The 16,017-nt window shown below is 39.9% G+C and overlaps 1 pseudogene; it reads left to right on the forward strand.

Annotated features, from left to right (window-relative positions):
• Nucleotides 1-2,813: 2,813 nt before the first annotated feature.
• On the forward strand, nucleotides 2,814-3,151 carry LOC127204182 (vesicle-associated membrane protein 8-like; annotated as a pseudogene).
• Nucleotides 3,152-16,017: the final 12,866 nt, after the last annotated feature.

A 16,017-nucleotide genomic window follows, 5' to 3' on the forward strand; every position in this document is an offset into this window, starting at 1 on the left:
AGACAGCAGTGAAAAACAATGGTGATGTCTGCTAGAATTTCACCAAAACCAAAGGCTTACTGTTGCTCCAAGGACTTGGCCTTGGCTCTCAACATCCTAGGTTCCAGGTATGCATGCGGTTCTGGCTCCTCTGGGCACACAGCTCACCGATAGCTGCTCTTTGGACACACTAGACCCATGCATAAAGCACTTATGGTTAGGTTTTGTTCTTAGAAAATGTTTGAGTCCTACAAGCAAAACCCTCAGCCAGCTCCCTTTTTGAAGGCGGCTTCAAGCGGTAATAATCAGTATTGCTTATTGAGTTTGTGATCTGTGTGGTGGACACTGTTATAAACCTTTCAGATGTTGTGGTTTCTTAGTTCTCTTGCTAATTCTGAGTTTGGTAGATCACAAAAGCATCCCCTGCCGTCTCCATCAGGACTGGACCCATTTCCCACTCCTTGAAGGTGAGCTACCTCCGCTAGTTGCTTAGAACAATGAAATGTGCCAGAAATGGCTTCCTGCTGATTCTGAGGCTAGGCCTTAGGAGACATTATATGCTTTTAAGACTCACCCTAGTTCAACACTTCATCTCTAAAAGATGCCATGTGAAAAAGCCTAGGCTAGCTTGGCTGGAAGGTGAGACTCTACGTGGGTCAGGCATTCTTCAGCTTACGAGGTAACTGAACTCAAATATACAAAAGAGCGAGGGTAAGACAGCAAACTTAGGACAGGCTGGGTTGTTTATCCACATAACCCTCAGCTAAATGGACCCATGCTGTTTCAAGTCATTAGTGTTTGGGGTGATTGGTTCCTTAGTGAGATCAGCTGATAAGGACAGATACCATTATCATTCTAATGATGATAATTTAAGATGGAGAAAGCAGAATCTTTCTGAAAGAACCTGAAAAAATTCAGTATATTCTGTTTTCAAAGGTAGATTTGAGATTCCAGCCAATGCATCCTGATTTGATAAGTTAGCCAATCTGCTACACTGGACATGACCTGCCATGAATATTCATTACTTATTCTTTCTTTTTGTCTTTCACCCATCAAGTACATATTAAGGTTTTATTACATGCCAAATATTGAGAATAGAATAATGAGTAAAATTGATTCTTGATCTCAAGGGCCTAATATTCTAATGTAGGAAACATAGGGAAGTGAGAGACATAAGTGAATAACTAAAATTAATAATTAATGTACATATAAGAAACTGGTGTAGCAGAGAAAAGCAGGTCTCTAACTTCTTAGTTCTTATTATCTACGTATTTTTGTAAATTATTGTTTACTTACCTGTTAGTTTCTTAAGTAGGGAAATTTATAGGTAAACTACAATCTTCAGAAGAGAGCACTGTGGTTGTCAAAAACCTTCCAGAGTTCACAACTTTGTATTATGTGCAAAATAGTTGTTGAATAAACATATTCCTGGATTATTTAAAGGGAGTTTTCAAGTTTATTTTTTTTTAAAAATAGCATGTCTGTAACATTTTACAGTCAGGGATTGCTTAGGGCATCTGACCAGAGAGGTGTTCACCAAATGTTTGACTATATTGACGTGTGGTCTGACAGTTAAGAAAGGTCTAGGAGCTCATGAACCTTGAACTTACAGCACATGGAGAGGAGCTGGGTGGGACACTCAAGGATGCTTCAGTCCCTCAGCAAGCTCTCTGAGGTTTGGGAAAGAAGTTACTTCTATGGAGATACTAAGACAGAGCTCAGTGCTGAGCTCTGAGACGGTTTCTGGTGAGGGAATCCCAGGTTTGAGTTTTCGCTGCGCATTGTGTAATTTTAGCATTTCAACTCCCCCTGGAAGAGGATATTACAGCGGCTACCTCACAAGCCTTCATGGTGTTGGGCTTCTGCAGAGATGTGTTGTGTGAAACAGACGCTTTCTTAGAGAGTGCCATATGAGTGATTGCTGAAGAAAACAACACCACCACCAGCAGCAGCAGCAGCAACAACAAACAGGCACAGCTAAGGCGGCCTGTCTTAGCGTTCCCTTTATTTCATTTTTTGTCCTGTGTTCAACAATTACTAGGTGAAAGATAACAGACATCCGTTTCCTTGAGCAGCAGTAGTTTATGACTCTATTCCAAGGGTGACTGATCACTTTAACAAATGTATCCCTACGTCCCCTCTGTTCTTCAATACTGTATGTTTTATATGTTTAGCTCATGCTTTAAAACCCACCTCTCCTTTGCCTTTGACAACAACGACGGCTCATATTTGTCTTAGATAATCACGTTTTGTAAAAATTAAGAATATTTGTTATTAGTGGTGGGAAGCTGAGCTTGTTCCTGACTCTAAACCGTACTTGTGCAGTTGCCATTCCACTGACCAAGGTGAGAGAGGACATGGCGCCTTCTGGCTCCTGATTCTCACACCACTTGGAACTCTACACACATCGGTTTTTTTCCTGTTTCAGGCCTTGTCTCAGTTTCTCTTTATGTGAGGCTATGTAGAGCATTACTTTCATCTAACTACTCTGTTGTGGTGAACTGAAGAGAAGTAGCTAAAACAAATAGTCCCCAATAATCAGTTGGGGACTTTCCTAGTAAAATAAGCTCAAAGTTTAGGCTGTGGGGGAGGGGAAAGTGCACTCATTCTCTCCTGAAAATAACCTGGCAGCCTGAGGCCAGAGGGAATTCCGCAGTCACTACTTTATAAGTAGGCCATAGGAAGACAGCAGATCAAGAATGTGCAAGTATTTTGAGTGTATTAAGAGAAATCATGGGAGAGCTTGGAGTTGGAGGGGCAGGAGGTGGGCAGAAAGTTGGAGTAAGCAGGAAGTGAAGCTATGGCTGCTTTGAGAGGCCCAAGTGCTCAGAGACATGGAGGAGGCCAGCGGGGGTGCTGGAAGTGACTGAGTCAGGAGACGGCAGAGTGAGTTGGAGGGAGTCAAGAATATCATGACCCAGACTGTGGAGTGGATCTTGGCCCCAGGGGAAAACTTGGAGCACTGCCAAAATAAGACAGAGGACTTGGAAGCCATGTCTGAACACTTCAAGACCACATGGCAGAAGGTGGCCCGGAAGTTCTGGTGGAAGAATGTGAAGATGATTGTCATCACCTGTGTAATTTTTGTATCATCACCACCACCACAACCACCACCACCACCACCACCACCATCATCATCATCCTTTTTGCCACTGGCACAATCCCTACTTAAGGGTCCCTTTCATCTCACTCTACTCTTCAGGAGTGGCCCTCCAAAATGTGTGACAAGAGGGGCCCTCTCCTGTCCTCCTCTACAAGAATGATGCTCGGTCCCTGTGAGGGCCCTCTGCTGCATCATATGTCCCAGAAGCACCCGGACCCCCTGGGAGGACAGAGTTGGACTGTGGCTGAGATTGAGTTAGAGAGACCCTGAGACACTGTTTGTAGCTGAGAAACTTCTGGTGGCTGGTGGCCGATAAAGACCTTTTAAGAGAGAGAGAGAGAGAGAGAGAGAGAGAGAGAGAGAGAGAGAGAGAGAGAGAGAGAGAGAGAAAGAGAAAGAGATATCATGTATTTTCCAAAAATTGTTTCATATATATCAAAAGTTTTCAATGACTGTAGAGTATTTTACTCTAGGCATGATAAATTCTGAATTCTCATTAGAAAACAGGGAACATTTCCGTCATAACCAGGACAACATACTTTTATCATAAAGACTTATCACCTGAAGTTGCAAATTATTCTAATCAACTTCTCCACCCTCAAATTTTTCTTTTTATTTGTGACAATATTTCCTCTCCTTTACTCATTCTTAAAAAATGAAGATGTGTATCTCTCTGTCAGAATATCTGCTAATAATTTTTATACCTAATGGAAAGCAATCATCTAAGCTTTTTAGTGAGATAGTTATAAGGCTAATAATCAAATATTGTTCCATCATAAAAATCATCATGTCCATGGAGACACTAGGTTGATGGGGACCTGTTTATATCTTACATTCTTGTCTGTGTTCTCGGCTTCTTTCTTGTTAGCACAAAACTCTCACACTTTACATTTTCACAAAATCTGTTTACTTTTATTCTTTTTATTATGCCTTTCTTAGTTTTCTATTCCACCCAGACTCTACTGTTGGTTTCATAATGGGATACTCATAATATTTTATTTAAGCTATTCAAATTCTATATTGGATGGTGTTATGTTGTAGAAATATAGTCTGAAAGCTTGTATACATTTTAGGTATTCAGTTAATAAGGAATTCTGCTGAGTATCTCATTTCATTTTTAAAAATGCAATCCATTAAATAAATGTTAGTTTTTTTTTTTTTAAAAAATTCAACTTTGGCTAGTACAATATGACAAATAAGAATTTGAATATTTTCATTTTGTCTTGATATTGTATAGAGCACGATTATAGAAATAAATATGGCTGCGATGTTAAAGACTGAGTAAAGTTCTCTGTGGGATTTAATTCTAGCTGTACAAATACTTATCTTTGTGTATCTTACTGTCTGTTACTTTCTTTGGTTTTTTTAACAGGCAAATGCAAGTGGATGCTTCCTTACCTCTCTTCCTCTTCTTTCTTTAGCTTTCCTTCCCTCCTCTTTCATCCCCTTTTCTCTCATATAAATGATGTATTCTAACTTCCCACTGTTGCGACATGTTGACTCACACCATCAAGATAAGAAAGTGATTGTGTGTAGCTATTGCAAAGTCCTTGAGGAACATGTGTTCAAGACGCTTCCTTGCCCGTGAAAATTTGATGTCTCACAGTTCACATGGGGAGAAAGTTAAAGAAGGTATTTTCAGATACATCATGTATCTGGGTAGCTGAGAGGAACACTCCAGACTATTAATAGTAAAAATATTAATAATACAAATAATAAAAAGAATGCTCCAAAGTACTAATAATGAAAATTGATGAATCATGCTAGAAGAAAAATAAACTTATTTGTGTTTTATTTTCTCCTGGGAAATGGTATGACAGAGTTTTGAGCAATCAAAGAGGACACAGTCAGAGAGAAGATTTTTGCTGATTTGTGTCAGGTAGTTAATTAGTTTACTACTTTATGCCCATATTACCTTTAATACCCTATGCTATTTTCTCTTTCTTGTGATGCTTGCTATAATGCTAGCTTTTTAATAATTTTAATTTATTAAGTACTGGAGAATACGTTATATCCATGTGTCTATTCCACATTTACTTCTTTGAGAAGCCAATCAAGTCTCTAGCAAGTACCCATGGAAGTAAATGGTTTTTTGTTTTGTTTTGTTTTTGTTTTTTTGAAGAATAAAGAATAGGACTGAATATAGGTTTTCTTTTGGACTCTATAGTTCAGGAACATTCTCTTGGGAAGTGTGAATTTGACTTTCTGGGAGTTGTACTTTCAGAGCGTTCCTCTTCTTTAGAGTCTTGCTTGGGTTCTTTCCATTTCCTTCTGTCTGCATATCTTTTACCCAGTCTGGCCTGGACAATCTTGTCCTTTGCAAGGGTCCGACTTATTAGCTGGAGCCACTCGGAAAGTGAGCCTGTCACTGCTAGGATAGGAGAATTAGATTTTTCTTATTCCAACTGTACTGATGCATAAAGATTCCCCAACACATTCCCTCATCATTCATTTGTCAAAAAATATTCAATGGATATGGTATGCAATTCAGGCTACCTTAGACCAAGCCTTAGAAGGAATGAGTAGAGTATTGTGCCCTGGAAGGGCATGTGTTGTTATAAGACTTAATCACTGAGGCCATAATTCAGTATGGCAAACTGATCTGTAGAAACCCAGAAACTCTTCCAGTGTGAGAATTCCTAACCCTGCTCCAATATTCACAGATTCATGATGGCAGCAAGCCACCATCACTCCATATCACTCTGTTCCAATGGCTCCATAACATCAACCCCCAGAGTGTGTCAGTGGATCTTGGTAACATAAATCTTCTGGTAAAAGGAAATTTACTTATTAGAAATATATGTATGTATATATATGTACATATATATCACAAATATACATATTTAACCACTTTGTATGTTTTCTCATATAGGTGCTCTCATGTAGTTAATATGTACCTGAGGTTTGGAAAACTTGATTTACTTTACCTATCTTTGGTGAATGGCATCAGTTAAAATGTCATTTTAGCACTGTGTAACAGTTTTAGTAAGATAAACAATATTATATATCTCCTATGACCTGTGAGATTCTATTTAAGAATATACACCTATGCTTTTCCTGGGGATTTGTAACTTTCCACAAAGTGTAGCAGTTGGAGGAAGATTCCAGGACTCTAATGTGTGTGGTACCTTCTAAATATTTCAAAAAGAGCAGCAGCTATCCAGATAACTAAAGTCCCTGTCCCAGTGAGTGGACAGAATACACTGTAGCCAAAAGAGCTTTGAATCTGTCTCTACTGCCAGGTGAACAAGTCCCAAACAGAGCTTTGCAGAATAGATGATTAAGGTGATAGGATATCTTACACTCTAATACTTGCAGACAGCACAAAGCCCTTAGCACAGCAGCCCAATCAAAAACTAAGTATTCTGCAGTACCTGTACTTCTACCTCTGTTTTCCTCTATTTTCATGAAACCTACTTCTGGTATCTCTATTTTTAGTATCCTATCGAGGTTGCGGGTGGGGGAGGGTGCTCTCATTCCCCCAGACTCCACTGAGAAGAGATGCGATTTCACTGTAAAGCGTAGTTGAAATAATTTCTGAAGTTATAGATTACTGTAAGCCTCATGCACTTTGCTGAAGAAATACATTTACTACATGGAACCATAGTCCTCTGAAAAACCTCCGAATCTCTCCAACCTACAGACATATAACGAACAGAAGGGTCCTTATTGATGTTGATCTATTAAGCCACTTTCTAAAATACCTACAGTCCTTTGACATGAAACAGGAAAAAAAGTCATTAAAGCTATGGTTTGCCGGACAATTACTTTGTCAAATCTCAAGAAATTGCATAATAAATTGTGAACATGCATCAAACATGAATGGCAGAGGACTATAACAAGCCATGTATTTCCAGTCCACTTACTCTTTCATCCAAACAGTAGCTTTTGTTTTTCAAAAAAAATTCTGTATCTTTTTGCAAGCTTTTGTAAAAAAAAAAAAAAAAAATATATATATATATATATATATATATATATATATATATATATATATATATATATATATATATATATGGCTGCATATTTGTCTAAGCACAAATAATTGAAACACTTCATATGCACAGTAATAAGGATGTGCGTGAATAATCTTATTATTAATGTCTATTGATTATTTACATTTTTTGAGTAGACAAGTGTATTTGCTAGGATTCTTATTGTGCAAATCTATACGTGTGTTTTGCTTTTACCTGTTTATTGGAGAATTTACAGTCTACATTATGGGCATTTTTATTGCTTTCCACACTTATTTGATATGTGCATAACCCAGGTCAGCTTCCAGAGTGGCTGCTGTTTACTCAATTTGATTACTATGTTACATTTCTGGGCTTATTTTCCCTTTGGAAAATTAAGTGTACAAGGAAGCCCAGTAAATCTTTACTTAAAAATTCCAAACTTTAGATTGATTTCAGCAGTGAGTTTGTATTGATCTCAAAAGCTTTGCGTTCCTAACTAAAAACTAATCTTTATTTCACCCTTTAGTGACTGCAGCCATAAATATGCTCACTTCTACCAGAAGAGAGTGGATTAATGGCTATTGGAGATTGGGGCTTCCAACTGGGTCTGGGAACCCTAACCTTTGGAGGACAATGCAAAGGCTTTTACCCCTTGTCAGCTATAATCCCTGGGTGCACTTTTGACATTTACCTGAGTGTTAAAGAGCAAGCAGAACAGGGGGTTGGAATAAAGCATTGGAGATTGCCCCGGGCTGTTAATCATTCACTGTTAGATTGACTGCGGTGGCTGACCCTGGCGTTTCTAGCCACTGGAGTCACAAAAGGCACACACCCAACCTGGGGCTCAGGTTAAGTCCTCCTGGGGAGGTTTGCTGTGGCCTTCCTTCAAAGAAGGACTTAATTGCATTCCTAAAACCCACCTTTCTTGATCTGACTTTTCTGTAGCAATGGGACAAGCATTTAGGGGAGTGAGACGATGGCCATCTGCCAGATATAATTATGGGGAATAAAAGAGTTAAAGAGGACCAAGGCAAGTCAGTGTGTTGTTGCTGTTGTTGTTGCTGTTGCTGTTGCTGTTGTTCATTTGTTTTTATTTTTTTTTTTTTTATTTTTTTTTTTCCTTTTTTTTTTTTTAATTAATTTATTCTTGTTACATCTCAATGTTTATCCCATCCCTTGTATCCTCCCATTCCTCCCCCCCCCCATTTTCCCATTATTCCCCTCCCCTATGACTGTTCCTGAGGGGGATTACGTCCCCCTATATATTCTCATAGGGTATCAAGTCTCTTCTTGGCTACTTGCTGTCCTTCCTCTGAGTGCCACCAGGTCTCCCCCTCCAGGGGACATGGTCAAATGTGAGGCACCAGAGTATGTGAGAAAGTCGTATCACACTCTCCACTCAACTGTGGAGAATATTCTGACCATTGGCTAGATCTGGGAAGGGGTTTAAAGTTTACCTCCTGTATTGTCCTTGGCTGGTGCCTTAGTTTGAGCGGGACCCCTGGGCCCAAATCTGCCTATCATATTGTTCTACTTGTAGATTTCTAGGACCCTCTGGATCCTTTTATTTTGCTGTTCTCCCATGCGTCTCTCATTTAGAGTCCCAATAGGATGCCTTCCCCTCTGTCCCAGTTTCCTGGTAAGTGAAGGCTTTCGTGGGACATGCCCCTTGAGCTAGTATGCAGATATAATAGCCAGAACATGGAAACAGCCTAAGTGTCCCTCAGTAGAAGAGTGGATAAAGAAACTGTGGTACATATACACTATGGAATACTACTCAGCTATTAAAAACAAGGAATTCCCGAAATTTGTGGATAAATGGATTGAGCTAGAAATGATCATAATGAGTGAGTTAACCCAGAAGCAGAAAGAATCAAATGGTATATACTCACTTATATCTGCATACTAGTTCATTTGTTTTTAAATAGGAGATGATCCACCAAACGCCAACCAGTGGCAGAGAGCTGACTGACAAATAGTAAGGAAGCTTTTCAAAGTGTGGTCCCAGGCAATCCCCTCAACCACAAACACCACCATCTGGGGTGCTAAGTTGGAATCTGAGTGCCAGCCTCTGAATTTATCCTTTCTGGGTAGCTCTTGTGTTTCACAAAAAAGTGAGATGCTGCTGTGTGAGCACTTACTGTGGTGGAAGGTCAGAATTGCAATTGCTCTGCATCTGATGGCACCAAATACCTGTCTTCCTTTGACTAACAGAACCTTGGTTTTTACTCGGGTTCCTTGTTGACATGTTAGCGCCGCCAACCTTCCTGACAGCCAAGTGTGCAAGAGGGCCTTCAATGGGAGACCCAGGAAGTGTCCTTAAAGTAGATATGACTAGGAGCAAATCCTTCTTCCTGCCCTCCCCTTCACTCATCCTGAAGCCCCACAGCACAACCAAGACCACAAAGACAGGCCGGTCACGTGTGTGATGGTCTCTAGCAGAGCTGATGGCATCTGGTGTGCTGAGGAACTCAGAAACTACAGCGCTGGGGTTTGTGATTTTAGGAATCAGATTCATGTGTGGTATACAGTTTCAGGAAGAGTCGTGCACATCTGACTAGTACCTATAAGCAGCAGAGGAGCAGTCGTGTGCATGAGCAGCTGGACAAAGGATCTGGGGGGTGGGGCTGTATCCCTCCAAAGAGTTGTGCATGCGTGGATCTAGACTATGCATTCTAGCAACTGATCATTTAGTGATGGCTTCCATGCTCTATGACGCTAACCTTTTCCAGTCTTAAGCCTAGGACTGTTACATATGGACGAAAGGCAATGGTTTAAAGTTCTTCACAGCTTATCTAAAGTGTTCTTTTTACCCTGAGTCAATCTCTCTCTCTCTCTCTCTCTCTGAGTATGTGTTTCTGTCTGTCTGTCTGTCTGTCTGTCTCTCTCTCTCTCTCTCTCTGTGTGTCTTTGTCTCTCTCTCTCAATATGTGTGCATGTGTGTGTGTGTGTGTCTATGCACACAGGCACATTTCCACATGCGTATGCATGTAAGTGTGGAGGCTAGAGGTCAATGCCAGTGCCAGGTGTCATCCTCCGTCACATGTCTTTCTTGAGACGGAGCCTCCCATTGAATCTAGAGCTCACTGATTAGGTGAGCACCAGCCTCCATAGTGTTAGGAGTATCAATGCCTGCTAAAGCATTCAGGTTTATATGTGGCTTCCTGGGGAACGGAACTCGGCTCCTTATTTTTGTTCGACAAGCACTTTCGCACTCAGTTGAATCCTCAGTTCCTTTATTTCTTTTATTCTATTAGTTTTTTTCCTCGTTCACTTCCTCTATATCCCAATCTGACACCGTGAAGTCATTGTGTTTGTGCAGGGACGACACTTTTGAAAGTTATCACCATGGACAGGTGAGATGATGTGTACATACAATGAGCTGATTAACAGCTTTCATCTTCTTGTGTTTGCTCCATTATTTAAAGCATTTACCAGAGGTTTTGTCCTTATTTTCCTAATTCTGCTGTCGGCTCAGCTACACGTACCTTCACTGCTACACTAATTAATGCTTTGGCAATAGTTCACTTGACTATATGATTCAGTATGAAGCTTTGCAACCCAACACCTAGTATGCTTTTGGCTATATGAGAATAGAGATGCCCAAAGTGTTTCCCACACTGGACCATTAGTAACAGTATCATGCAGAAACACATCTTCTGAAATAGGAACTCTGGAAACAGTGGAGGAGTGCAGTTTCTGTTTTTAAAACCTTCTAGGTAGTTGTGGTGGCCGCTTACATGCGAGAACCAAGGTTCTGGGGAGGGGGGGGGGAGATCTGGCCATATCTTCACGTCAGCACACTGAGAAGGCTTCAAAGCTAATTTTCCTAAATGTATTCATCCAAGTGAAATACTAGAAAGATGTCCAGATGTTGGCAATTGAACATTTAGTTATATTCCTCTTATGTCACGTGTCTTTACTCTGTAGATAACTGGGTCAGGTAATATCATGACTCAGTCTTAGCATTAATAATCAGACCCATTTTCACCCTATGAAGCGCTGACACATAAAACCTGCTTTGATTATATGACAGAGTCAAAGTTCCCATATGAGAGGATGAGAGGGACACAACACTTGTGAAATCGGGCTTTACTATTTTCTTCTCCTCTCTGTTGGTACTTACCTTGCATCAACAATTACAGTCAGCAAAAGAAATACTTAATAAATGAGACTTAGGTGAATGATATTTTAAATGCGACTTGCTAATGAGCTAGGAATGAAATCAATGGGAGTTTTAAGCCAAATTCATTTCCACAGATACAGGAGGTTTTTTTTTTTTAAAGTTTCAAATTTCTGACTATGAATTTGACACCAAGAATTTGACAAAGGCTAATACTGACTTAGAGATACACTACAAGAATAATTGACTTGTCTTCATTTTAATAAAACATATGAACCCAGAGAGCTATTGGGTCACAATTACAGGGCCATGTTTTTTCTATGTCAATATTAAATATCAACAGGAGAATAGAATTTTCCAAGAATACAGTTATAACAGCTACAAATTTACTTAAAAGGTTCTTGAATGCATTTTTATTGTACTTGTAATGTGAATCAGATTATTAAATTTCATTGGTTTACTAACTACAACTTGAGTAGTATTTTGAGTAGAATATATAAACAAAAATATTTTTAGGTTATGAGAAAAGTAATAATAAGATTCTCTCAGTAGCCTAGCACCTAGCCCAATGCTCAGTTTATTAAAAGCATTAACCAAACAGTTTTTCAGGCTTGTCACTCCAACCAAATATTTCAGGGTTTGATAATACTTCCTTTTAACTCCGAGACTCTTAAAAAATAACACCAATCCTAAGACTCTTAATCTTTTCATAAGCTTTCCAAAACCAGCAAATCGCAAACCACAGTGTTTCGAGGCAAACGTCTGATAAAGAATTTGGAGTATTTTCAATAAGAAGAATAAAAATTAAATTTCCAAGAGTGTGCTGTAGTGGATAAGATTCAAACTTTGGCGTTCAGAAACTATGCTCAATTCCTGCCTCTGTGGTTGAGTGGCTACATGGCCAGGTTATTTACTCCCGAAAGCCTCAGTTTTCTCATCTGTAAGTGGGGAGTGATTGGTACTTACTAATAGTTTTTGTTTACATCAAATAGAACTGTGTTGATTTCCTAACCCAAATGGCTGGCAAAGAAGTCCCCTATAGACAACGGTTATATGATTATAAAAAGGAGTGAAAGTATGTACAAAATAATCTATAAATCACAGAGGTATATGAATGCTGATTTAGATATGTTGATATGTTAATTATTTCCTGAAACAAAGAAAATAAATTTATAGCTGAGGACTTTTGTAAAAGCATCTGTTTAGGTGAATTTAAATCAGTTTGATCACATGACTTTATTTAGTTTGTGCAGCTCAAGACACTTAAGATTTGGATTAATTCCCAGGTCTGCTATGTGGAAAGTCTCGTACATGTTTCTGGTGGCTCAAAATCAAGGTGCCCTTAACCCCTGGTGTAGTAAGAGAATAGGAGCTAGGAAGAGCATCCACACAGCCCACATGCCCCTCGATAGGAGGAGTGTGGCAGTACATCTTTAAAGAGAAAGTCAGAGTCAGCAAGCAGATGCTGGTACCTGCAGTAACCCTATCTGTGGCTTGTAGATATCGTAACATTAGCTTCTGGGATTCTCCCTGAAATAGCAGCAGCAACAGTAAAGGGAAGGTGAACTTCCCTTTTTTGGAGAAACCAACACTTCCCTTATTATTTACTCCTTTACGCCTGGCCTCGCTCATGTGGTAGGATTTTGATAAATAAAACACAACATTTGATCTGGGATAGTTTAGTAGTCCATCTCTATCGGACACCTCTGAGGACAGATAAGAACTTAAGTAAGTATTGGTTAGGGACCGGAAGCCAGGCAGGCACAGTAGCCTCAGACAAAGTGGTGCTACGCACTTTCCTACCAACACACGTGCTTAGCCTGTAAATAGTAACACAGATGATACTGTGTAAACACAAGGAGTCAGAGCTTTTGCTATGGGGGGTCTACTCTTTTTGAAGTCACAGGTGTGTGTGGGATTATTCCTATAGGACTCTGGCTCTCAATGCATAGTCTATAGATACCTCAAAGCACTTGACATCTTTTCGAGGATTTGAGAGGGCAAACTATTTTTTTTAAAGCAGTATAAATATTTTCTCTGCCTTTTCACTGAGTTTACATTTGCACTGACCCTGGGAAAGCAATGAGGGCCAAATTGCTGGTGACAGCGGGAAAGCACAACAGTGTCACTCACTGAGTGGCTGGTCATTGCCATTCTTGTACTTAGTGCACTTAGAGTGTAAGGAAACTGTCAGTCTCACTTTAGGAAGTTAAGTATTGAATTATTCACGTTATTAAATCTTAACCTTTAACATATAACTTTTTAATAGTCTGTGCGAGAAAACAGGAAATAGCTTCGTAACCAATGATAGAGTTTGAGCTCTCAGTATAACATAGAATCCCAGGAAACTTCTACGTCACAATGAATTTTGCTTACATATTCTTGTAATGCGATTGAGGACATTATTAGTGGTTGGCTCTTTTAAAAATATTGTATAATGGTGCATGCCTATGTTTAGGGCCTTTGCACAGATTAGTGAAGCAAACTCCCCTCCCTCTCTGGTAATAGTGGGACTCATGTATGTTAGATGAGAAATTTACCACTGAGTAATAGCTCAGCCTTTGAAACAGTCTTTTCTAAAAATAAATATTTGACTTTACACACACAAGCACAGACAAGCACACACACAAGCACACACACACACACCACATCATGTCACATAAAGACTTATGAAAATCAGACCAAATATTAACATAAAAGTATAAAGTATTAATTAATAATATGATTTCACGTTACACATATTGTGCGATGTTGAGGATATGATGGCATACCAACTTTTGGTGCTGAATTAAAAAGATATCTAAAATTTTTTTGTATGACCATTAGCATGGTTTTTGTACTTCTATGTGTCTGTATTAGTCTGAATTTTCTTTCTGCACTTCTAATATAGCAACATATTAAAGCGAACATGAAAATCCAGTCCACTTACCATCTATCTAGTCACATGAAAAGCAGTGCCATGATTCCAACTAACAGCTTTATTAAGCGCTAATTACTTTCACAGAGTGTAATTTATTTTAACATATAGTAGGTATATTTATGAACTTCTAAGTTATTTTAAAAATACATTTCTTTCATTTCCGGTAAATATCGGTAGGCATGTAATTAAGTTACTTTGAAATACTCAGCATGTTTGTCTTGTTTTATTTTTGAGACAGTCTCACTGTGTGGGGCTGCCTGGTCTAGAACTCACAAAGAGCTGCCTTGCAGAGAGAGAAGGGAGTAAAGGCTTGTGCCACCACACTTGGGCTATTAGTATCTTCTGATCAGTTTATTGAAGCAGAAGGAAGGAAAGGCAGTTGTGCGAAATACAAAGCAATGACTGTTGGTAACCTGTCCATCCTCGCCGCTTCATATCTCATGTCTATGCATCCTAGGCTGACCTCCAGTTCTCATGATGCAGCAGGAGAGAGGATGGCCTACCCCGGAGGTGCTGGGCTTCTAGTGTACCACCATGGCTGCTGTGCTGGGGCTTGAACCCAGAGCTTCCTGTATTTTAAAAAAAAAAAAAAAAAAAAAGAACACCACCCAAATGAGCCATATCCCCACCTTACATTTAGATTTCTCCAGTTCTCTTAACAGAATCTCAACATGTTGAATAAATGTCATGGAGGGGTCTCACAGGGCTGGGTTGATTTTCAGGATCCCTCTGGGGTGCTGATGGAAATCACCAATGGGCTTCGTGTGGATCCCCAGGAAGTGCCTCTTTTCTGGGCAAGTGCCTCTGGTAAACTCCTCGGGCCATTTATTCTCTGAAAGCCAAAATAGTTCTACCAGTGGAGCATGAGGTGCCTTGATTTTGCGATACCTCGGGATGTAAAAAGTACCTTCAGGGATGACTATAAAAAAAACTTAGTGTCAGGTAACTTTAATTTAAAAAATTTATGAACATTGAACTACAGTTTTAAGTGTGTGTGTGTGTGTGTGTGTGTGTATGTACTTACCCATATACGATATATAAAATATGCCAGCTGTCATAATGTGGACATTATGTCATTGAAAGATTGTAGGAGCTTTAGTTATGACAGGAGCTAATGACTGCTGAAGCACACTTGGTACACTTTTCCTTCAGCTCTTTCAGTTTTTTTTTTGTTTGTTTGTTTTTCTTCTTCCTTTTCCTTGAAGTTCTAGCTCAGTACCTTTATTGTAATTGACTCCCCCAGGCTCTGTCCACTTTTATTAAGCACCAAAATGTCAGCTAGTTAGGCAAAAGATGTTGCTAAACTCTGCATGGTTCACTGCACACCCATATTTAAAGGTACAGAGGCACTAGGGATGTCTTGTCCAGAGCTAGGCATGGGTCAAGGAGCAGGGAACTCTCTCTCTCCTCCGGAGTTTCTCCTTGTACCCAGGCCCTTCAGCTTGAGGCTGGACACTTGGGAGAAATCCAAATGGTGGCAAAGTGGTAACATAAAAGGTGGTACCTCGCTGTGAAGGAAGACACTCTGGATCTGCTCTGTAGGGATCTGTAAAGCTGGAAGGCAGAGATTTCGAGGTGGCTCACAGATAGAGATCCACCCTATGGGGGATGAAAGCTTGAAGGATGTGAGGGTCAGAGGCAGCTACTGTGGTTTCTCCAGAAGGCCCTGTGTTGAGAGGGCAGGAGCAGGGGTACTGGTGGCAAGTGGACTGAGTTTGAATCTCTGTTTCCCTTCTCACTTCCCAGCTGAGTGACTTGAAGCGATCTGCCTAATCGGAGTGTGCATCAGCCTCCTCACATAGCAAATGAGGACAGTCATATCCACCTTCCAGGCCTGAGTGGAGACTCAGTGACAGCAAGTGCGTGGCATGTGTATGACACACTAGGTGTCCAGCAAATGCCTAGTTTAATTTTCTATTTGGAAGATTTTAGATATCTT

This window comes from Acomys russatus, chromosome 20 (genome assembly GCF_903995435.1).
Source record: "Acomys russatus chromosome 20, mAcoRus1.1, whole genome shotgun sequence".
Lineage (NCBI taxonomy): Eukaryota > Metazoa > Chordata > Mammalia > Rodentia > Muridae > Acomys > Acomys russatus.